The following is a 25,616-nucleotide window of genomic DNA, read 5'->3' on the forward strand; positions in this document are numbered from 1 at the left end:
AAGACTTCTATAAACAACTGTCTAAAATCACAGGCATAAGAGGCTCATAACGGCCGCCTCTGATGGTTTTATAAATCACCTGCAGCTTTCAGCATCTTGTTTCCATAACCACAGGTCTGAATTCCTGACCGCCATTCCCATTCTCCCTCAGAAAGAAATCAGCTCTGGGGCCCCAGATCTAAGCCCCGGGACGTGCTGGGAGCCGGTGTACTCCCCTACTGCAGGGACGGGGCAGCCAGAGTTAGTGCTCAGCAAGCTCGTACATAAAACAGAAACGTCCAGGGATGGGCCTAAGTCCTGCCTCAAGCGGAGGCTAATCAGTGACTCAGGGGACGAGTTTACTGGGGCTTTTGAAAACCATCCTTACTCTCCAGGGATTTCCTGTATCTGCACCTGGACATTTTTTTTAATTAATTTTTTTATCGAAGGATAATTGCTTTATAGAATTTTGCTGTTTTCTGCCAAACCTCAACATGAATCAGCCACAGGTAGACATATATCCCCTCCCTCTTGAACCTCCCTCCCATCTCGCTCCCCATCCCACCCCTCTAGGTTGATACAGAGTCCCTGTTGAGTTTCCTGAGACATAATGCAAATTCCCATTGGATCTATTTTATGTATGATAATGGAAGCTTCCATGTTACTCTCTCCATACAGCTCACCCTCTCCTGCCCTCTCCCCAGGCCCATAAGTCTATTCTCTATGTCTGTTTCTGCACTGTTGCCCTGCAAATAAGTTCTTCAGTACCATTTTTCTAGATTCCGTATATATGTGTTAGAATACGATGTTTATCTTTCTCTTTCTGACTCACTCCACTCTGTATAATAGGTTCTAGGTTCATCCACCTCATTAGAACTGACTCAAATGAGTTCCTTTTTATGGCTGAGTAATATTCCATTGTGTATATATACCACAACTTCTTTATCCATTCATCTGTCAGTGGACATCTAGGTTGCTTCCACGGTCTATCATAAATAGTTCTGTAATGAACAATGGGATACATGTGTCTCTTTCAATTTTGGTTTCCTCAGGGTATGTGCCTAGGAGTGGGATTGCTGGGTCATATGGTGGCTTTATTCCTAGTTTTTTAAGGAATCTCCATACCATCTTCCATAGTGGCTGTATCAATTTACATTCCCACCAACACAAGAGCGTTCCCTTTTCTTCACACCCTTTCCAGCATTTATTGTTTGTAGACTTTTTGATGATGGCCATTCTGACTGGTATGTGGTGATATCTCATTGTAGTTTTGATGTGCATTTCTCTAATAATGAGCGATGTTAATCATCTTTTCATATGTTTGTTAGCCATCTGTGTGTCTTCTTTGGAGAAATGTCTGTTGAGGTCTTTTTCCCACTTTTTGATTGGGTTGTTTGTTTTTCTGGCATTAAGTTGTATGAGCTGCTTGTATATTTTGCAAATTAATCCTTTGTCAGTTGTTTCATTTGCTATTATTTTCTTCCATTCTGAGGGTTGTCTTTTCACCTTGCTTATAGTTTCCTTTGCTGTGCAAAAGCTTTTTACACCTGGACATTCTTGTAGTCTACAAGGATACCCTGTAGGGATTTCCCTGGTGGTTCAGTTGTTAAGATGCTGCCTTTTCAATGCAGGAGGTGTGGGTTCAATCCCTGGTTGGGGAACTAACATCCCACATGCCGAGTGGCCAAAAATAATAATAATAATAAAATGGAGCCTGGCAAATTTTAAAGGAAACAAAAAAAGGAACACCCTGTATTCTGAACTTAAGAATGAGGCTGATTCTAATGCTCTGATGGCTGACAGTGAATAAACAAATATATTCTCAGGGTAAAGACAGACCAGGCCTCAGAGCTGCTGTAAAAGGAGACAGGAGAGAATGTGAGAGGAGGGGTTCCTGGCCTCTGGACGCCACCACCACGGCGAGTCACATGCACCCAACAGGCAAGAGAAACAAGTGTATTACCGTTGGCCCTGACCCATTGAATGTCCTCACAGGAGAAAACAATGCCTGGGGCATGCACGTGTCACTAAATTAAAAAAAAAAAAAAAAAACCCACTAAAACCTATCTTCTGTTTTTTAGGGGAGTTTCTTTGGAAGCAATTAAAAAGAAGTTAAAGACCTGAAATTTTAGACCTCATGATTTTTTTGGCTCTAAGATGTTAAATCATGACTAGAAAAACTGCTTTCTGATCATAGTAAGTGTGAAGTTAGGCTGCAAAACTAGGTACAGAATGCAAATGCTTTCCTTTGTTGATATTTAGGTTGCCTGGAAACTTAATCCACTGATCCAGAACACAGTATCAACAGAATCTGGACATTATTTTTAGAATTAATAAGGTAAATCACCCATGTCTATGACATCACTGTGAACATTTCTGATTCACCTACTATTACGCACTCAGGAGTGTATTTACAAACCAGTTCTGTTATTAAATAGACAGTTGTTCAGAATGGATTAGAGCTATGACTGGAAAAATCCATCCGTCTTGCTGGGGGAAGACACTAGTTACTAAATGCAGCACCTAAGCTGAGGATGCCGGCCACAATGGAGCCATCTATGCACACTATGAATATTCCCTAACTAAAGTTATTGATAAATAATACACATATTTCAGAGAGAATGTTTTCTAGTACCATTTATGTTTTTAAGTAAGTGTTAGTTGCTCAGTCATATCTGACTCTGAGATCCCATGAACTATAGCCCACCAGGCTCTTCTGTCCATGGGATTCTCCAGGCAAGAGTACTGGAGTGGGTTGCCATTTCCTTCTCCAGGGGACCTTCCCAACCCAGGGATCGCCTCCCTCACTGCAGGCAGATTCTTTACAGTCTGAGCCATCAGAGAAGCCTGCTTCTAGCACCATGCATAGGGATAAACAGCGTTCTCCCAAAACTACGGTCCTTTCCATAATCTTGGACGGGGATCTTATTTGGAAATGGGGTTGTTGCTGACGTGAAGAGTGGAGACAAGGTCATCCCAGAGTAGGATGGGCGCCGAATCCCATACGACCTGTGTCCTGATAAGAAGACAGTCACGTGCACACAGAGGGAAGACAGTGGCCACGTGATGATGGAAGCAGAGACGGGAGAGCTGTATCCACCAGCCAGGGCGTGCCAGGCTGGCTGGCAGCACCAGAAGCCAAGAGGAGAGGCAGAGAATAGATTCTCCCCGACAGCCATCAGAGAACGAGCCCTGCTGACACCTGGGTTTCTTCCAGCCTCCAGAAATGCGAGACAGTAAACTTCTGCCGTTTTAAACAACCTGGTTTGTGATGCTTTTGTTATAGCAGTCACAAGGGAAAGAGTACATCATGGAACTTAATGTGTTTGGACTAAGTGAGAAAAACCTTTGTTCCTCTAAGAACATCTCAGTTGTCCCTCCTGACATGTCCTAAATAGAGCTTACACGAAAACCCTGCAGAGAGTTTGAAATGCTGAGTCCGAGCACTTTTAATGGGTCTTCTTATGGTTTGGGAATTTTCTGGTCTTACGTCTGGTCTTTGAACCAAACTGTCCTGATGGGCACAGCTTCAGGGTCACACATCTCATGAAATGCAGGCGACTTGGAAATGCAGACTGACAGCAGCCCAGGCTGGTCTCCAATCACGGAAGGACTAGACCTTCCTTCTTCCTCAGGAGAGTCTGTGGACAGTCGCATCCCTTGTCTTGGCTGTAGAACCTTCCACCTGCTGAGGCGGTCCTGTATCCCCATCCTGCCTGCTGATAGGAGCTGCACCTGGACCGAGTCTGGGAGGCCCGCCTTGTTCACATCGACCCCACGGGGTGACCCCACTGTGCTGTTTCCTCAGGGATACATTTCTGACCTCTGAAACCAGGAGACAAAGTTACGAAACCAGCGATTCCCTGCTTCTTGATGTTGCAATCCCAGGGCTATGAGTCAATGGTTCACATTCATCTTCTGATAATACTGCCTCTTTCTTTCACCACCATCATGGAGGAAGGAGGAATGTCCCGGGTCCACCCTTGTTTTTATTTCCTTCTCGACTCACCTGGGACGCCCACCCACTTTCTCTCCTGCCAGGGATGGAACCGAGATATACGGAGAATTGTGTCTAAGAGCGGTCACGGCCCAGAGAAGTGGGAACGGAGCTGGCTGGCAGTCTCTGCGCCGTGGTTCCATTCGTCAGCTTGACCCCAGGGAATGGACGGCTCCCTGGGAACTCGCCTGGTGGCTCAAGCAGCCCCTGGAACAATCCCTCAAGCTGTCTCTGTCCTTCAGCAACTCAAAGCGCAGTGGGAAAGTTATTGATCAGAAGTCTGAGTAAACCAAAACTGGAATAATTCCACTCAGGACATTTTGTGAGGATGCGAAGGGCTATGCAAAAATTTATCATGAAGATGGTAAATTCTCCAACCTTGACAAGACACCATAAGCGACTGCTTTCACTGGTCTCATAATACTTAATTTCCCTCAACTGCAATTCGGTGTGGGAAAATGTGGTTTATGGGCTTGTACTTCTGCCCGTGAGGATATGAGTTTCCTCAGGGCAGGACAGTTTTGTACCTTAATGTATGTAGTATGTAGTAAAGGTACAAAAACAAAACACCTGCCTAAATAGGTGATTCAGGTCAACCTGTACCAGCCTTAGCTGGCTCCCTTCATGAGCTAATTTTCCAATTCTAGCTACAAATGTGTCCCAAGTTTGGTCATCGAGGACAACCCAGGGCCCAGACTGCACTAGATCTTGCCACAATCTCGTTCTGGGGGCACAATAGTAACATGTGGATGTGGGCGAGGGTCAAGAAAAGAGAGCTGTTGTTTAGAGTCACTTAGGGTGGTGATTCTCAAAGTGTGGTCCTGGGCATTGGCGGGAGCAGCAGCATCTGGGAGCCTGTAAATCCTTGAATCCTGCCCTGACCCACTGATACAGACATGGTAGAGCGGGGGCCCGGCCACCTGTTAGGATAAGCTCTAGCTCAAGTGATCATGATGCAGGCTGAAGTCTAAAAGCCACTGCCTTAGAGCGTGTGTGCTAAGTCACTTCAGTCGTGACCGCCTCTTTGCAACCCAGTGGACTGCAGCCCGCCAGGCTCCTCTGTCCATGGGATTCTCCAGGCAAGAAGGCTGGAGTGGGTTGCCGTTATGTCAGCCTAAAAGGACCCAATGTTAGAAGTTTTCTCTTCTTACTCTGAGGAGGAAGAGGTCCTCCTGAGGTTCAGATGCCCTCGGCCCCAGCTGTGGGGGCCGAGTGTGGGATACCCCTGCCCCATGGCTTCCAGCCGACAGCAGCAATGCCAGCCTCCCTGGCCTTTTGGCTCTGTTCACAGGTCTACCCAGGAGCTTCTAGAAAGAGGAGAGAATGTGGAAGGACTTGTAAATGCCCAGGGTTGAGGGACTTCCTTTTCTACTCAGGCAGGAAACTGGCATGAAAAACTCTTCAGAAGGACATATGAGGCCAGCAGGAAGCTGAGGGATGGGGGCAGGGACACAATAACAAAGTGAATGAACTACTCAAGTTGACCCAGAGGCCCTGGCCTCGGTGTCAGGGGAACTTGCTTCCTAGAACCCGAAGCCCTCTCAACCTACATTTTCAGAGTCCCAGGTGGGGCACATGACAAAAGCAGGATCTATGGTTTTCTAGAACCAGAGCAAGGGAAGGAATTTGTGAGAAGAACTTCAGCATAAACATTTGCTAAGCTCTTGGCCAGGGGCTGGGGTGGGGTTATGAGGAGGAATACTGAATATTTGAGATTTTCAGCAAAGGCATCCCCAGCCCTTCAAAGGCCTCAGAGGGGGCTCCCCAGTCAAGCCAGGTCGGCCCTGGCCTCCTCTGCACCTCGACTCTGATAATCTCTCACGTTCACTGAAGCAAAGGTCACAAGAGCTATGGCCTGGTGCCAAATCCAGCCCTCTGCCCTTTTCTGTAAGGCTTGCAAGCTAATAATGATGTCTATATTTCACAAGTCTATATTCACACTTAAAGGCTATTTCATGACACCTGCAAGCTATATAAAACGTACATTTCTATGCCCATCAGTAACATTTTACTGGAACACAGATTTGCCCATTTGTTTCATATTTCAAATTCCAAGGGTGGGGTTGAATAGTTGCCACAGGCACTGTGTGGCCTCCCTAGCCAAAAATATCTCCCATCTGACTGTTTTCAAGAAAAATGTTTCCTTAAGAACTTTTTCTCATTTCCTTCCCTCCTGCTGAATTCACCAAGTGTCCCCCTGCAGTCATAAGCAGACCTGAAACAATCCTGGCATCATCTCAGTCACTGAGGTCAGCTCTTAAGATGGGAAGTCACTGCTGCTTTTTAAATTAAAGGACATTTCTTAATTATTTGTTTCATTTATTAGCTAGACCCAGATATTGAAAACTTAGGACCTGAGTAAACACACAACTCTGGCTACCTGATGGGAAGAGCTGACTCAGTGGAAAAGACCCTGATGCTGGGAAAGATTGAGGGCAAGAAGAGAAGGGGGCAACCGAGGATGAGATGGTTGCATGGCATCATCTACTTCATGGACATGAATTTGAGCAGACTTGGGGAGATGGTGAAGAACAGGGAAGCCTGGCATGCTGCAGTCCATGAAGGCACAAAGAGGCAGACGCAACTGAGCCACTGAACAACAAACATGCAACTGGTGTCCGAACATAAATTTTTTGTTGCTTCTCACATGCTATGCCTATTTCAGTTGCAAAACACACAAAAGAACCCGTGAACCCTTAAGGGTCAATCTGTAAACTAGAAAGTGTGTTCCCTTGGGACTACACAGTGTTCATTCACTGGTAATCAGGCGGCAGACAGCTACCAAACTGCAACCACGTTTGGGAAATTCCCATTCGGCACAGAAACTACTTAGGTGTGGGGATCTGAAAACCAAAATAAATATTTCAGAGCACCTCCCAGGAAAGTTGCACCGAGTGACAAGCGAACGGTGTTTTTGCAGCGAGACCCAGAGCACCAGCCCAGCAGCCGGTCCGCCTGCCAAGCGGCGCTTTGATGGGCGCCCCGGCTGACCGCCTGCACGCGGGAGGAGGCGCAAGGCCAGCACCCCTGGGGACCCCAGGTGTGACCCACTTGCCCAGCCCCACCGCCTCCTGGACCAGGGTTCCTTCTGCAGCTCTGGAGTCACCTGGCCAGCCAGAGGCAAGGGAAATGCCAAGGGAGCCTGCCCCCGTCCCCACTGAGGTTCTGCGGGCCCCTCCCATCACCAGCACGACCCCATCCAGCCCACAGCCCACGGGGTGGGAACACAGAGGCCATGGATGCCCAACAGGTGGGCAGGTCAAGGTTATGGCGTTAGTTCTTCCGACGAGCGACTGGCGCCTGCGGCCCGCTCCCTCTGCGCTCCGCCCCAGCCCCCCGCGCCGCCCCGGCTCCCGCTCCGCGGACCCTCTGTGGTCGCTTCCCGCCGCGCCGAGACGTCCCGGCTGCGCGCGCGCATGGCCTTTCTCGCTCCGCGCGCGCGCAGGTCCCCGAGCCGCCGGTGGGGACCGCGTGGCAGCCCGGCCCCTTCCCGGCCCGTGGGGAACCGCTCCGCAGCGCCCCGCTTGCGCCCGGCTCCCCTCCGCTCCCCGGGACCCCGGCCCGCCCCGGGCGCCTACCCATGCTGGCGGCTCCGAGGGCTCCCTGCGACTGGCGAGCGAGGAGTCCAGGTGGGAGGAATCCGCGCTAAGGTGTTGCTTCCTGTGACTCGGTTTCCAGGCCCTGCCCAGCACCTGTGCAGCTGGAGGTGTGCAGGCGGGGCGGCGGGGCTCCACCCTTGGAGGCGGTGGAACGGCCGGGGCACAGGTCGGCGCCCCTTGAGCCCCAGAGGGGGGACACCTGTCGGCGGCCCGCACCTGGACTCCGCCCCGGCCGCCGGGGGCCGCCAGAGGGGAAATCTGGACCGGGATGCCCTGGCTTGAGCGTGCATCTTAGCCAAGGGGGCGGTCTCATGAAATGCAGGGCCCCCGGCCTCACCTGGATTTGCTGACTCAGTAGCTCGGGGTGGGGCCCCAGAATCTGCATTTCTAACACACGCTAAAGGTGAGGCCGACGGTCTGGGGACCCCGCTTCGGAAAGCGCTACAGCGCTGCGAAGGCACCACGTCTGCAAAAATGGGCAGAAGGTTGGTCCGTTCAGTGTGTGTGCAGCGCTGCAGACGTGTGGCTTTTACCTGGCCTGTGAGCTGTGGAAAGCGTTTCTGGAAAACTGCACTTCCTTCCTTTAAGAATAACACAACCAAAAATAGTAATACAGCAAGGAGCTCCAGATCTGTTTTTCTGTTTGCTCCTCTGACTTGAGGAGGGGTTTTGTACTCTGCCAGCACTGAAAGGAACATTAAAAGGGAAAAGGAAGGCGAGTCTCTGTTGTCTTTTTAAAAAAGCCGTGTAAAATATACAAAAAAACTTAACCATCTTACCTATTAAGTGTACATTAAGTGGTATTAAGTACACACACACCGTCACGCAACCGTCACCATCATCCATCTCCAAAACTTTTTCATCTTCCTAAATGGAAATTCATTGGAAAAGACCCTGATGCTGGGAAAGATGGAAGGCTGGAGGAGACGGGGGAGTGACAGGGGATGAGATGGTTGGATGGCATCCCTGACTCAATGGACATAAGTTTGAGCAAACTCTGAGAGCCGGTGAAGGACAGGGAAGCCTGGTGTGCTGCAGTCCGTGGGGCTGCAAAGAGTCGGACATGACTGAGCGACTGAAAAACAAACCAAAACTCTGTACCCATGAAACACTAATTCCCCATTCACCTCCCCAGCACCCACCATGCTACTTTCTGTCTCTGTGAATTTGACTCTTCAGGATACCTTATATAGCTGGAATCATTCAAAATTTGTCCTTGCCTCTTATATTTGTTGTAATGTCTTCAAAGTCCATCCTTGTTGGAGCATGGGTCAGAACTTCCTTCCTTTTAAAAGCTGAATAATATTCCACTGTGTGCACACATTACATTTTGTTTAGCCGTTCATCTGTCTCTGTCATCTTTTGAGTCTTAGGGATACCCCTGGCCACGCTGACCGGAAGACTGTGGTGTGTAGGGAGAAAAACCCAGGCAGGCTCTCCCCAGAGGTGGAGAAATGTAAGTGAAAAATAAAACTCCAGAGGATGGAAGAGACCACCCCTGCTGATCTGCTCTGTGTTAAATACCCCAAACGGCATTGCCAACCCTCCCTGTGTCCACCAGAGCAATCCCATTTTATAGTTAGGAAATGGGTGTGATAGAGTGAGGAACCAGACAAATGATGCAGCTCTTCCCCAGCACGGCATGGCACCATTTCAAGCCAGCTGTCTGCTTTCACAGCCCAGGTCATTTCTGCTGGACCAAGTCCCTTCCATGTGGCTGCTGGGACCCCATCCTGCAGAAACACCTTGTTGGGAAATACAAATAAATCAAGACAATTTCCTCTTCTTTAACATGCCTCCCTTTACAAAGCTTCTAAATGACTTTAGCTGAGTGCCTTTATAGCTGATCAAATTCTCTCTTAAAGCAAGGGAATGGTAGACCCACACTTCAGGGTGCGGGGACTTAGATGTGAAGGTGAAGCCTGGAGAGCGTGGGAGGGGGAGCCGGGGACATGCAAGGTTTTGGCAAGTCCTCGTGCTGGGTTGGAGGTAGGCTCAGGCTGTTTGCGTTATCAGTGAGGAAGAAAAGCCAATGGCAGCAGCCCAGACTGCTTTCTGAGCATCATCTGTGGGTCAGGGAGCCGTGCATGTGCATGAATTCAAGAGTGGATTCGAACTGATGTGAAGAACTGACTCATTGGGAAAGACCCTGATGCTGGGAAAGATTGAAGGCAGGAGGAGAAGGGGACGACAGAGGATGAGATGGTTGGATGGCATCACCGACTTGATGGACATGAGTTTGGGTAAACTCCAGGAGTTGGTGATGGACAGCGAGGCCTGGCGTGCTGCGGTCCATGGGGTCACAAAAAGTCGGACACGACTGAGCGACTGAACTGAACTGAACTGAGGGCCCAGTGGCGTCACCCTGGGTGACCTTGGGTGAGTCACCTTCCCTCACTGGGACTTTTTCCTCTCCTGTTAGATGGGAGCTTGGCCTTCTATAGCTGGGTTCATTTTCTTTACAAGGTTCCAAAGTAGAGGCTGACTGTGGTGTTAGGTTTACTGTCGGGGAGAGAGTCTCCTCACTGCTGGAAGGTAGTTGTTTATGAGCTAAATCATCGCCACAAGTGCTCCTGGCGTCTTGTTCTCTCTCGTCTGTGTCCCCAGCTACAAGCACAATGTCTGGCGTTTAATAAGTGCTCAACAAAGATTTGTTGTTCATGCTCATTCTTATGATGACATGGATCAATCTTGTACCATGTTAAAAAAATATGGGTGTACATTTGAAAAATATGTGTGTGAGCATATGTGTGTACATATGTATACATATATACACACATATGTTATATATAATTTGTAAGATATATGTTTTATATATGTAACATATATATACACAAACACACATATATAGTTTATAAGACGTCTTCATAATCTCTCTCAGAAAAGGAATCGAAAGCTACTTTCAGGAAGGAATCTGGTGACTCACCCACATGATGAAATAAATGTCCCTGAAACCTTAAAATGCTACTTTTTTCTCAGAATATCTGCATTTTAACAGAAGAGGGGAAGAGCCGTCTATTTAAAATAGACTCTAGTTGTGGAATTGAGAGAAGAAGTTTCTAGAGGCAGGAGTTTCTTCCCTGCACACGGGCCGCCTCCGGCACACAGGACTGGCTGCCCCAGGACGCTGGGTGGGGTGGCCGAGGTGCCCCTGAGCCGCTCCAGGCTTTCCTCTTTCATCCTCACAACGTGGCCTGGCCTACCAGCCGCTGGGCCGAAAGTTAGGGGAAATCAAGGGGGACCTGGGGGAGACAAGGATACATGACCTTACCCTGGTGTTCCCTGTAGACCAGTGAAGAGAGAAAAGAAGAACGGGGGCACCTATCTGGGGGGCTGCTGCAAAGTCTAGTCTCTGCCATCACTGACATACCACTGTGCTACTTCACATGGAGCAAGAAACCAGCCAGGGGAGAATGGATACGTGTATACGCGTGGCTGAGGCCCTTCGCTGTTCACTGGCAGCTATCACGACACTGTTAATCGGCTATACCCCAATACATAATAAGAAGTTTTTTTAAAAAAGAAACAAACTAACCAAAGAACCTAATTATTTTTGACATAAAACATTATATCATGTTTTGGGGAGGTGAGAAATAAAAGCTTTCAAATAATTCTTCACCTCCATCTGTTGAGAGGCCAATGTACATAATTAAAGACTATCACTGTTATCCTCAAATAAAGTTGACCTTCCTTAGGCACCAAGGAACAAGAAACAAGGAATTACAAACATTGTCCATCTAGACGGAAGCGTTGCCCTCATATGCCACATATATAGTTTATAAGACGTCTTCATAATCTCTCTCAGAAAAGGAATCGAAAGCTACTTTCAGGAAGGAATCTGGTGACTCACCCACATGGTGAAATAAATGTCCCTGAAACCTTAAAATGCTACTTTTTTCTCAGAATATCTGCATTTTAACAGAAGAGGGGAGGAGCCGTCTATTTAAAATAGACTCTAGTTTTGATAAAGAATCCACCTGCAATGTAGGAGGCCTGGGTTCGATCCCTGGGTTGGGAAGATCCCCTGGAGAAGGGAAAGGCTGCCCACTCCAGTATTCTGGCCTGGAGAATTCCATGGACCACATAGTCCATGGGGTCGTAAAGAGTCGGACAGGACTGAGCGACTTTCACTTTCATTTTCCTTATCTGAACTATCACTGCTTCAGAAAGTGTTAGAAAAACGCATTTTGGAGAAACTTCTCCCACTTAATTATACAGAATCCCTGGGACATATATCAAAATAAAAACAGGAAGCAGAGATCCTAATGTCTTCCAGTGTGCCCTCTTCACTGCCCTTGTCTTTTAATTAAAAACAAAACCAAAAAACCCTCATTAGAACTCGCTTTCTGAAATCATCCCTAACTGCCAGACAAAAACGGTTATGCCTTATACATTATTGATTTCTGTACCAATAACATTACAACTTATTTATCATCTGACACAAGTAAGACACAAATGCCCCATTTATTCACTTTATGTTTAATTATGCAAATATCAGAATTTGTCAAAGTGCATTTGTCCAATGACTTGCTTTAGTAAATTACTATAAATCTAAAACAGTATAGACGATGGAGTCTTGGGAATTCACTGTGAATAAATATATACCTTTGAGGTCTAAGTTACTCACATTAAATTATTCAATTTTATTTCCTAAAATTAATAAAGGTATATCATCTCTTCAAATGTCATGGATGTCAAGATTTAGAAAATTCAGGTATTTCTATAACATATCATTTATCTTTCAGATTTTATACCACTCAAATCTATATTAAATTACTGGCAAAAGTAAATATTAGTTTTTTTTTTTTTAAAGCAATGTATTAGTTTCCTATTGCTGTTGTAACAAATTACCAGAAGCTTAGTGGCACAGAATAATACACATTTATTACAGTTCTGGAGGTCAGAAGTCCAAAAAAGCTCTGGTGAGGCTAAAATCAAGGTGTTGGCAAAGCTGGGTCCAGTCTGGAGGTTTTAGGGTAGAATCCAGCATCTAGTCCAGACCCGCATTCCTTGTCAAGCCACCCTCTCACTGGAGAGATAGAAATATTTCTGTACCAAAGTGTTTATTGCAGTGTTGTTAAAATAGCCCCAAATAAGAAACCAAACCTAAAGGACCAAATAAAAGGGAATGACTTGATCATGGTGCCTCTTTACAAGGAAATACTTGCAGCCATTAAAAAATTCACTTTAAGGGACTTGCCTGGTGGTCCAGTGGTTAAGAATCTGCCTGCCAATCTGCAGGGGACACAGGTTCAACCCCTGGTCCAGGAAGATCCCACCTGTCGAGGGGAAACAGCCTGTGAGCCACAACTACTGAGTCTATGTGCTCTGGAGCCTATGCTCCGCAACAGGAGAAGACGATGCTCTGAAAGGAGAAGACTGTGGGCCGTGATTAGAGAGCAGCCCCATTCACCACAATGGAGAAAAGCCTGCGTGCAGCAGTGAAGACCCAGCACAGCCCAAAATACATAAAATAAAAAGCTTAAGAAAATCACACAAAAATAAAAATTGTAAATGTTCACTGTAGAGCCAGACAATAGAATCTTATATTTTCCCGGTATTAACACCCTTTCTGATCACATTTACTCCATGGTTTCAGTGTTACACTCCTGTACCTAGGAGGATGTCCCAGATGTTGGTGTCAAACGGATTTCTTTTCTAGGCCCCACCAATCGTTCCATTTGCGGCACATTGTTGTTTGCTTTACATCAACTGTTGTATCGCTTTTCTTTTCCATAACTGCCTTTAGCTTATTCTTGCTGCTAGAATAAGCATATGTGTGTGTGTGCGTGCTAAGTTGCTTCAGTCATGTCTAACTGTTTGCGACTCTATGGACTGTAGCCCTCCAGTCTGCTCTGTCCATGGGGATTCTCCGGGCAAGAATACTGGAGTGGGTTGCCCTGCCCTCCTCCAGGGGATCTTCTCCACCCAGGGATGGAACCCAGGTCTCCTGCACTGTGGGCAGAAGCTTTACCATCTGAGCCACCAGGGAACACCTGAATAAACTTCTTTGTTGAAATTCAATTTCCTGCAGAATTACAAAGACATTGCCTCTTATCTTCCAGCATCAGGTTGCTGGAGAGCCTATTTTTTCACTGTAGGTTTCCGTCTGGAAAGTGTGTTTTTTACTCTTCTCATGAGAATGTGTCTAGAGGTGGTGTTTTTTTTTTTTAATCATCCATTTTCCTGAGTACTTCTAACTGGGAGATGTCTTGAGCCCTGGGAAATTTTCTTCTATCATGTCTTATGTTATTTCTTCCTCTCCATTTCCTTGCTTCTCCTTTTCTCAAAGACCGTTAGTCAGATGTTGGTCTCCTGATCCTCTCTTTTCTTTTATCCACATTGTCTGTCTCTTGGCATTATGGGATATTTCTTTATTTTTCATCCCTTGAAATTTTATTTAGCAACAAACATTTTTAATTTCTAAGAGCTCTTTATTGGTTTTTTTTTTTTTTTTTTTTAAGATGGAGTACCTCCTTGAGTCTCTGTGAGGATCCAAATGGAAATTTCAGGATAAAATCCCTTTCTTAGACTTAAATCATCTCAGCTATCCTCCAGAGCCTCATGCACCCAACCAGGGCTTGTCCCTTCTAAGTTGCTGGATTTCCTCCTGTGCCTAGTAAGCCTTTACTTATTTGTCCCTTTAAAGAATGGAGGAACATGTAGACCTTTCTAGGCAGCTGACAAGAGTTGCCCTGTGGTTGGGCAAATGGATTAGTGGGCCTTCCTCTGAACCGAGAGGCTAGTGATGGTCTGGTGTGTAAGGAGCAGAGGTGTCCTGGAGCTCCACCCTGATCTGGGAGTTGACTGCAAACACTTCTTCCCAACTCCACTTTCAGAACACATGTGGGTGGCTTGGTATCAGCCATGGTGGGAGCATTTACACCAAGGACACTGGCAGATGCTATTCATGAGGGCTGTTTTTCCCCTGATTGTTAATACTTGCCAACACATCACTGATAATGAGGGTGACAGGTAGGTTTCACTTTAGTGGTATGTGGGTGGAGTTTTAATTCCCATCTTCCTAATAACTAGTAAGATTGAGCACTTTTTCATGCTCTTAATAGTGATTTGTATATATCCTTTGGGGAAATGTCTACTCGAACTTTTGCCCATTTTTAAATTGTGTGTTGGTCTCATTATTGAGTTATGAGTTCTTTATATATTCTGAATATAAGTCTGTTATTAGAAATATGATTTGCAAATATTTCTCCCAAGTCAATTGCATACCTTTTAATTGTTACTGTCTTTTGAAATGCCAAAGTTTTAAATTTTGATGAAGCCAATTTATCAATTTTGTTTTAAAAGATCATACTTTCATTGTCACAGCTATTCATATCCTTTTCCTTTACCAAGATTGCAAAAACTTGCTATTATGACACTTCTATAAGTTTTTTATAGTTCTTACATTAAGGTCAATGATCCATTTTGAGTTAATGTTAGTGTATGGTGTGAGGTAAAGGTTGAAGTTTATTTTTTTTTCCATATGGATATCCAACTGTTGCAATGTGTGTGGGTGTTCAGTCGTGTCTGACTCTTTGCGACCCCAAGGACTGTAGCCTGCCAGACTCCTCTGTCCACAGGACTCTCCAGGCAGGAGCACTGGAGTGGGTTGCCGTTTCCTTACCAACTGTTAAAAAGATCATTATTTTCCCCATTGAATTGCTGTAGAGCTTTCATAAAAAATCAATTGATCATAAATGTAAGGGGTTATTTTTGGACTTGCCCTTCTTTTGCCTTGGTCTATATTTCTGTTCTTAAGCTAATACCACACTCCCTTGATTATTGTAGCTTTAGAAAATAAGTTTTGAAATTTGATAGTGTATGTCCTCCAAAGAATGCTCAAACTACTGCACAATTGCACTTATCTCACACGCTAGTAAAGTAATGGTCAAAATTCTCCAAGTCAGGCTTCAGCAGTACATGAACTGTGAGATTCCAGATGTTCAAGCTGGTTTTAGAAATGGCAGAGGAACCAGAGATCAAATTCCAAACATTTACTGGATCATCAAAAAAGCAAGGGAGTTCCAGAAAAACATCTATTTCTGCTTTATTGACTATGCCAAAGCCTTTGATTGTGTGGATCACAATAAACTGTGGAAAATTCTTAAAGAGATGGAAATATCAGACCACCTGACCTGCCTCTTGAGAAACCTACATGCAGGTCAGGAAGCAACAGTTAGAACTGGACATGGAACAACAGACTGGTTCCAAATAGGAAAAGGAGTACATCAAGGCTGTATATTGTCACCCTGCTTATTTAACTTATATGCAGAGCTCATCATGAGAAATGCTGGCTTGGAAGAAGCACAAGCTGGAATCAAGATTGCTGGGAGAAATATCAATAACCTCAGATATGCAGATGACACCACCCTTATGGCAGAAAGTGAAGAAGAACTAAGAATCCTCTTGATGAAAGTGAAAGAGGAGGGTGAAAAAGTTGTCTTAAAGCTCACCATTCAGAAAACTAAGATCATGGCATCTGGTCCCATCAATTCATGGCAAATAGATGGGGAAACAGTGGAAACAGTGACTGACTTTGTTTTGGGGGCTCCAAAATCACTGCAGATGATGATTGCAGCCATGAAATTAAATGATGCTTACTGCTTGGAAGGAAAGCTATGACCAACCTAGACAGCATATTAAAAAGCAGAGACATTACTTTGCCAACAAAGGTCCATTTGGTCAAGGCTGTAGTTTTTCCAGTGGTCATGTATGGATGTGAGAGTTGGACTATAAAGAAAGCTGAGCGCTGAAGAATTGATGCTTTTGAACTGTGGTGTTGGAGAAGACTTGAGAGTCCCTTGGACTGCAAGGAGATCCAACCAGTCCATCCTAAGGGAGATCAGTCCTGGGTGTTCATTGGAAGTACTGATGTTGAAGCTGAAGCTCCAATACTTTGGCCACCTGATGTGAAGAGCTGACTCATTTGAAAAGACCCTGATGCTGGGCAAGATAGAGGGCAGGAAAAGAAGGGGATGACAGAGGATGAGATGGTTGGATGGCATCACTGACTCAATGGACGTGAGTTTGAGTAAACTCCAGGGGTTGGTTATGGACAGGGAGGCCTGGCGTGCTGTGAGCCAGGGGTCACAGAGTCAGACACGAATGAGCGACTGAACTGAACTGAACTGAAGTCCTCCAATTTTGTTCCTCATTTTCAAAGTTGTTTTGGCTACTTTAGGCTCTTTGTACTAACATGTACATTTTAGGTCTGCTAAAAGGCAGGGGAGGGAAGAGAAGAGAAAGCTAACTGGCAAGCATACCATTCTAAACACTAATAATGTAACTTTTATATATCAGATTATTTTAAGGCCATAAGTTTTTCTGTTTCTTTTTATGTTTTATATTTCAAATGATACAAAATCTATTATTCATATGAAATTCAAATATCTATACAGACCTACTATCCTCAAATATCTGCTCACACTATATTGTTTATATCTTTTTCTTAAAAAAAAAAAAAAGAAAATGCTGGGTGAACAGCATGAACCTAATGGAGAAGGCAATGGCAACCCACTCCAGTACTCTTGCCTGGAAAATTCCATGGATGGAGCAGCCTGGTAGGCTGCAGTCCATGGGGTCTCGAAGAGTCATACACGACTGAGCGACTTCACTTTCACTTTTCACTTTCATGCATTGGAGAAGTAAATGGCAACCCACTCTAACAAGGGTATAAAACACTCCCAGCTGCAGATTAACCAGCTTCCCTAAAGCATAAATCGACATGCCAGGCAGGGAGAAAACTGCATGTACAGAAATGCACAGGATAAAGCAAGTTTAGCAGAAGCCAGATTGTAAATGAGTAATGTGAGAGTGTTATTTTGTTACATGGTTCATTATACACAGTTCTTTCTAATGATTATATAAATCCCATAATATCAAACTTAATTATAAAATACATTTATAAAAGTATGTTCTTTATAAAAACTATGTTCTTCCAAAATGTTGTTTTTGTTGTTTAGTCACTAAGTCGTGTCTAACTCTTTTGGGACGCCATGGAGTGTAGCCTGCCAGACTCCTCTGTTCATGGGATTTCCCAGGCAAGAACACTGGAGTGGGTTGCCATTCCCTTCTCCAGGGGATCTTCCCAAGCCAAGGATAAAACCCATTAGCAGGCGGATCCTTTACTACTGAGTCACCAGGGAAGTCACATTAACATCTACAAATTCCAGGAATTAGAACCTGTTTTTGAAGAGGCCATTTATTAACCTATCTCACCTACTGACTTTTTTTTTTTTTTTTTAACTTCTGCTGGTGAGCCTTCAAGACTCTCACCTCTTCTAGGCAAGGTCAACACACAGCAACTGAGATGCCAACTCAGTGAAACACGATGGGCTTGCCACATCTGGGATGATGGATATGGTCTCAGAGCCAATCAGTGGCAAAGAAAGAATCACCCTGGGTGCACTGTTGTGTGACCATGGAATTGAGCTGAACTGATGAGAACTGGGGACTGGCATTTCTTTGAAGTTGAAAATGTTATTGAAATTTCCAAATCTGCAAATATTTACAGTGTAAATGTATTGGCAAACTGGACAGTGGTTTGTCAAAAGCTCATGTTTACATATTTGTGTATGTGTGTGTGTGTGTTTATGTGTGTGTTTGTGTGTAATTTGTGGATTTGGGCTTGGCACAAAATGAATATGCCAGGGCCTCTTGTTCAAAAAGCAGGACAAAAGTGACACTGAAAATACAAAAACTGATATTTTCCTGCACAGTTTCCCTCATACTATTTGCTATTTAACTCTATTTTACATAAAGAAAAATTTTAAATTATCAACATGAATTTTACTGTTCACCTTTATATTATGTGATGCTAGTTTTATGTGCAAATATACACATATCTGGGCTTTCCTGGTGGCTCAGACAGTAAATAATCTGCCTGCAATGCAGGAGACCTAGGTTTGATGACTGGGTCGGGAAGATCCCCTGGAGAAGGGAATGGCAACCCACTCCAGTATTCTTGCCTGGAGAATTCCATGGACAGAGGAATTCCATGTAGCCTGGTGGGCTACAGTCCATGGTGTCACTAAGAGTTGGACATGACTGAGAGACTAACAGTTTCACTTTTTTTCACTTTATGAAGTATAAAATGTGTTTAAGGGTTTATGGTTCTGTTCAAGTTCTTCATACCCTCCCAGTCCCAACCTTTCATGACAACACAATTAGGAACACACTGGAAAACCGAAAAGCTCTGGGGTCAGACATACCTGATTTGGGATCTCAGTTTTGTTGCTTATTTTGTGTGTAAATCAACAGATTACTTAAACATTCTGGCCACAAATGAAACAAATTCAGATAATGATATTTAATTCATAGTGGTGTTGTGGAGAGTAAGGGCATAATATAGAAAGGATCTAGTCCTAAGAGCCCCTGTCTGTAAAGAGTAACAATATATATCAAGGGTGAAACAGACCACCAGTCCAGGTTGGATGCATGAGACAAGTGCTTAGGGCTGGTGCACTGGGAAGACCCAGAGGGATGGGATGGGAAACACATGTAAATCCATGGCTGATTCATGTCAACGTATGGCAAAAACGACTACAATATTGTAAAGTAATTAGCCTCCAACTAATAAAAATAAATGAAAAAAAAAAAAGTAACAATATAGCTGGCCTCATCAAGTTAACAGACAAACTTAATGGAGATAGTATCAATATAAATGAAAGTGTTCTGCAAAATACCATCAAAAGCTGGTCACTCTGCTAGCAGACCACCATGCTTGTTGAGTTGCAATGAGTGAGGATCATTTATAAGAAGCTGGAATTAAGAAAGAAACTTAGCAGTTTCTGAATCACTTAGTTTTAGGTGTGTCTCTTGCAAACAGCATAGAGTTGAGACTTTCTTTGTGAACTGAAATTTTATTTTCTTTGACAGGCAAGTTAAAATTATTTACAGATATCTGATTTTAGTTCAGTCATATTGTTTTATTTCCTATTTTATGTTTTCATAGTTTCTAAAAGCTTTCATTATGTGATTCTTTTTTTGCATTTTTGAGCAGCTTTTTAGAGATACAATTCATATAATGGTCACTGATTCTAAGAGTGCAGTCTGATGAGTTTTTAGCTCTTTGTATTTGGGGAGGTCTTAGTTTCTCCTGATATTTAGGGAGGAAGATTTGTGTTTATGTACAGGTGGTTATTTATAAGTATAATCTTACATATAATACTCTTAGTCATCTATCTATTTAGATATTATCCTTCCTGACTATGTGAAATAACATTAAAATGTTTCTCTTCTTACTTGATCCCTTTTCTTTCCTTCACCATCCAATCTAGTGGTGTTCTCTTGCTTAGTTTTTCCATGTGTACTGATACATACACTCACACTTGTTACTTGACTTGTCCCTTTAAGGGATATTCTGGATTCCCAGCTAGTATAGGTGAGCAAGCTTACTCTGCTTTCCATGCCCTCTTCTCCTATGAGCTTTATCAGATGCGTCCTTTCTAGCTTCTCAAGGCAAAAAACACGTACATTCCGCCCTGTAACTCTTTTCCTTAACTCTGCTTTCCTCTCAACCTTATTTTTAAATGGATTCTGTGCTCACCATCTGTCCTTTTGCCACAATTTCTCAGTTATATTTTGGTGAATAGATTTCATTCATTCATTACCATGGGAACAACCTTCTCTGAAAATGATCCTACTTATTAGCAAGGTGAACTACACCACTTCCATGGGGACACTGTGAAACCATAAAGCACGCTTGCCCTTTCAACATGGGAGTCTGTGATCAGACAAGAAAAACTGCTGCTGTTAACTTAATGTGTTACTGATCTCTGAAAACAAGGTTTTCTGGAACAAACATCAGGGTATTGTATTACTTTGGGGGATTTTACTCTCTGAATATCCTACAAGCAACAACTCAAAGAATAAGTCTTATTTTTTATTTTATTGAACCAATAAGCCTGGAGGGAAAAAGTTTGCTCTATATGGAAGTCTTCTTATCTGTAAAAAAAAAAAAAGACCAAGTAATACTCCTTTTCCTCATCGTCTAGGAAACTGTGTCCTAAGATCCTAGTGTGTTACTGTCAGTGAGGATACAGTGGAATCTGCAGAGATTAGACATGCTCTGCTGACCCTAGTCTGTTTGGTAGGTACTGTTTGCTTTCCACAGTAAATGCATATTCTCTTTTAATTAAAAAAATTTTTTTTCCTATTTTTTTGTCCATGCCACATGCTATGTGGGATCTTAGTTCCCTGATCAGGCATCAAAACTGTGTCCCCTGCAATGGAAGTGTGGGGTCTTAACCACTGGACCATTAGGGAAGTCCCAGGACATTCTCTTTTTAACCATAAAAACTGTATCATTAAATCTAGTGCCTAAGAAGAGCTAACTTTTTTTTTGAAGATAAGAAAGTTACTCCTGTGTCAGCAAAGTCAAGGGGACATTTAGTATTATTTAGCTTTTCTCTCCCTCTGAAGGTAAATTAATACATTTTCATTATAAAAGATTTCAAAAAATTGTGAAAAGTTCATAGGAAAAAAATCTAGAAACCACTAATGTTAATATTTGGCTGTACTTCTTTGTAGACTTTTTTCATACATAAATTAATAAACTTTGCAATATCAGATCATATCATATATGTTGTTTTATAACCTTTTCACTCGACTTTCTATCATGGACATTCTTCCATGTCACTAAGTCATCTTAAAGTGATTTTTTAATGGTTGCAAGTATTTCATTGTAAAGAGGCACCATGATTAAGTTGTTCTATTCTATTTGGGCCTTTAGGTTGGTGTCTTGTTTGGGGTTGTTTTAATAACACGGCGATAAACACTCTAGGACAGAAATATTTATGTCTCTCCAGTGGTGATTTCTCTAGTATAAATTTCTAGAAATTGGAGTTTCTTGGTCAAAGGGTATGGAAACAATTTTAGGCCTTCTTTATATGCATTGCCAAACTGTCTTCCAGAAAGAGTCTCCCTTGCAGTGCGTGAAAGCAATGAACCAAATATACTGAATGTGAAATAAAATCTCATCAATGTAAGGAGATTATTTCGCATCACCCTGATATTAGGGAGTGTTTCCAAGACTGCTCTGGACACTTACTGATGTGAGCTGGCCACGCAGGATGTTACAGGCAAATAGCCAACAGCCGACAACACACAATGGCCGCCTGCTCACTGGGGTGAGAACCCCTCTGCAGCCGGCTTGCTGGCCTGTGCCTGCTTCTTCCTCCATCCTTCTGATGCTCTGACACCTGATCCTGCACCAACCTGCGGCCTCCACTTCCACCCAAAATGCAGCCCATAATATTTTTGCAAAGTGCACAGTGGCAGCTACATATATCCTCGGGTTTAGCTCTCAAGCTGCTGGGAACCGCAGGCCAGCTGGTAAACCAGGCATGTTTGCTGGAGTGATGGTTGAGTCAGACGGAGGAAGGGAGGCCCCAGGTGGGAGGACTTGGGGGAGGAGTGCAGCTCTCTACCCTCAGCCCCAGGAAGATGTGCCTCATTAAGAAGGAGAAGGGCAGAGAACTGCAGGAGACAATCTTTCTAGACAAGGCTGTTGAGGAGGAGGGAGCGATTGAAGGGGGGGTTGACTTAGCGTGCACTGCGCCCCTCGGGATCGTTATTGCGCCTGAAACGGCTGCTTTTGGAAGGCTATTGCCCAGAAGAAAAGATGTTTGGTTTTCACAAGCCAAAGATGTACCGAAGTATAGAGGGCTGCTGCATTTGCAGAGCTAAATCCTCCAGTTCTCGGTTCACCGACAGTAAACGCTATGAAAAGGATTTCCAGAGCTGTTTTGGGTTACATGAGACTCGTTCAGGAGATATCTGTAATGCCTGTGTCCTGCTTGTGAAAAGATGGAAGAAATTGCCAGCAGGATCAAAAAAAAAACAAAAAACTGGAATCATGTGGTAGATGCAAGGGCAGGACCCAGTCTAAAGACTACACTGAAACCAAAGAAAGTGAAAACTCTATCTGGAAACAGGATAAAAAGTAACCAGATCAGTAAACTGCAGAAGGCATTTAAACACCACAATTCTGATGCTCACAGTACAACCTCAAGTGCCTCTCCAGCTCAGTCTCCCTGTTACAGTAACCAGTCAGATGATGGCTCAGATACAGAGATGGCTTCTGGCTCCAACAGAACGCCAGTGTTTCCCTTTTTAGATCTCACATACTGGAAAAGACAGAAAATATGCTGTGGCATTATCTATAAAGGCCGTTTTGGGGAAGTCCTCATCGACACACATCTATTCAAGCCTTGCTGCAGCAATAAGAAAGCAGCTGCTGAGAAGCCGGAGGAGCAGGGGCCAGAGCCTCTGCCCATCTCCACTCAGGAGTGGTGACTAAGCTTTATGTAGAAGGGGAGCAAAAATGATTTAAATTTTGGAAAACAAAGCAACAAAATGACCCTCCTGTTTTTAATTTGGATACCTGCTATTCTGCCAAAAGATGGATTTGTAGAATAGTTTTGAATGGGTTATTTTTCCTCCAGTTCCACAAACTCTGAAGCCAGTGAAGCTTACTAAGAGATAAAAAAGAAGTGTACATAATATTTAAGATGCTGAGTATTTCATAGGAAAGCTGGATGCTGCTGTAAAGTGCTCTTTAAGTCTTTTTTAAAAATCCCCTTCTAATGAATGAAATTAGGGGAATTTTCAGGGGAAAGAGATGGGATTTGTTGTATGATAAACGTATGTAGTTTTAGTCTTTCTATTTTGAGAAGCAGTGGTTGGGGCATTTTTTAAGATGGCTGGCCACACTTGTTTTCCTTCGTTATAATGAATTTGTCATAACTCAGTAAACATGGACTTGCCCCTAGAGGTAGTTGTTAATAACTGAAATATTAAGGTCTTGCCAAGGTTCTGGTGATTCAAACCTGTACTACTGAATATTAAGCGGGACAGACAGCTCTCTGGTGCGAACATCTCGAAGGAGCAATTCCTAAATAGGCAGAGGTAACCTGACTGTATATGTTGCATCCTGTGTCACCTCCCTCCATATTGATATTTGATACAGATTTTAATTTATATGAAACTTAAAAAGCAGAATCAAAACTTAAAGCAGAATCAAAGTTCCTCTTGGGGAAATGTCAAGTCTTTAGGGTAAGCAATCCTATATGAATAGTACCAAAGCATTATCACTTGATAGAGAACATTCTCTATTAAAAATGTTAGATTATCTGAAAAATAACAATGTGCAAGTCTTTAGGATGGCACACGAAAAAAACAAAGGTTAATGCTTCTTGGGGCAGGGTTCTTAGAGGGCTTGCAAGTGTGTAAATAATTTATGTTACATGACTGGTGACTTCACTGAAAATCTGCACAATTCAGTTTTAGCTCTGGATTACTTCAGTTGACCTTTGTGAAGGTTTTATCTGTGTAGAATGGTTGTTTGACTTGTTTTAACGTGTTAGGGTTTTGGGTTTGTTTGTTTTTTTTCATTCTATATTAAAATTCTACTAAAGAAAAAAAAAAAAAAGAAGGAGAAGGGCAGGCTGACCACACATTTGGCTGCCCGGTGACTCGAACTCTCTGCTCCTCCGTTTCCTCTCTCTCTAAACAGAGAAACGGATCGGTCCGGGCTGAGAGGTGGTCTCCATTCAGGGTGTGGCATATAACAAGGGCTGTCTGGGTACTGTCTTCACATTATGATTCATTGTGCAACTCTGGACTATCCAAAACCTGAGCATAGAATCAAAATTGAGTTCAGCAGCAGCTCTTAGAGGAAATAGACTTCTGCCTGTCCTTCAGCACACGCCCTTCCCCCTAATTTCAGCAGAGCTAAGTTCCCAATTACCAGGAGAAGCTGCACGGATCACTAAGAAAGAAAACAACGACTAAGCGATGACACGAGGCTTTCTTATCGCTGGCTGCTGCAGGTATCTGATTTCAGAGAGGTTTCAATGGGAAAATGTGCGTCTTAGAGTCAGTGAGGGATGGTTTGCAGTGCTCATCTCGATAATCTCTGTGACTTTGGACTTCACCAGGGCAAGGAGCAGGGGAAGGAGACGGGGAAGGAGATGGGTAGAGGCAGGCGAGACGCCTCTGAGCCTCAGCCAGGACAAGAGGGAGGGCAGGGCGGTTTGTAATACTGCACATACCGCCCACATACACGAACGGCCGAGCTGTGAGTACACAGGCTCTGTTTCTCAGAGAAGGCTGGGGACTCAGAGATGGGCACTAGAGGCTTCAGGCATTTTGCCTTACACTTGACTCTTAAGTTGCCCATAGGGTCTCTGACATTTGGAAATGTGTTTAGTGACTTTTTCAGAGTGGCTTGAGAAAATACTACTGTTCTCCTGCCTTGCAGGCAGATTCTTTATTGTCTGAGGCACCAGGGAAGCCCATTTTATACCCAGGGCATAAAAAATGCTCTAAGCAGGATCCACTCTTTTGTTCAGAAATATTTACTGAGTGTTCATTATGTGAATGGGCCTTGCTGCTAGCTCAGACAGTAAAGAATCTGCCGGCAGTGCGGGAGATGCAAAAGACACAGCATCGATCCCTGGGTTGGGAAGATTCCCTGGAGAATGGCTACCCACTCCAGGATTCTTGTCTGGAGAATTCCACGGACAGAGGAGCCTGGTGGGCTACAGTCCAATGGGTCGCAACGAGTCGGACACGACTGAGCAATTAACACTTTCACTTTCATTAGGAGCATACTATTAAAAATGAGAAGCCCTCCCAGGTGAGGATTTGCAATCTTGTGGGACAGGCTGTGTGCACTAATGGGTGATTTTTCTGCATTTACGTGGCCCGTGAGGAAGGGGAAGCTGTACAAAGGGCATGTGTCACCTGGGACCTTGAGAGCCTGGGCCTGGAAACTGTCCCTGGCTTTGACAGCTGGGACACCCAGCTCTGTGGCGGCCTCTGTGTCCCAGTTTACTCATCTGTGAAATGGAGCTTCACACAGGGCTTATGTGTGCTTAAGAGCATTGTAAGGACCCAGTGAGTTAATAAATGCCTGCCTGTTATACGTACTTATTAGATGTTCATTATTTTAACAGCTAGAATACTGGAGTGAAGTAGATGGCCATTTCCTTCTCCAGGGGATCTTCCCAACCCAGGGATCAAACATGGGTCTC

The 25,616-nt window shown here is 44.1% G+C and overlaps 1 pseudogene; it reads left to right on the forward strand.

Moving 5' to 3' along the window:
• Positions 1 to 22,058: 22,058 nt before the first annotated feature.
• Positions 22,059 to 23,763, forward strand: LOC136144242 (SIN3-HDAC complex-associated factor pseudogene; annotated as a pseudogene).
• The last annotated feature ends 1,853 nt before the right edge of the window (positions 23,764 to 25,616 follow it).

The sequence above is a fragment of the Muntiacus reevesi genome, chromosome 11 (genome assembly GCF_963930625.1).
Source record: "Muntiacus reevesi chromosome 11, mMunRee1.1, whole genome shotgun sequence".
Taxonomy (NCBI): Eukaryota; Metazoa; Chordata; class Mammalia; order Artiodactyla; family Cervidae; genus Muntiacus; species Muntiacus reevesi.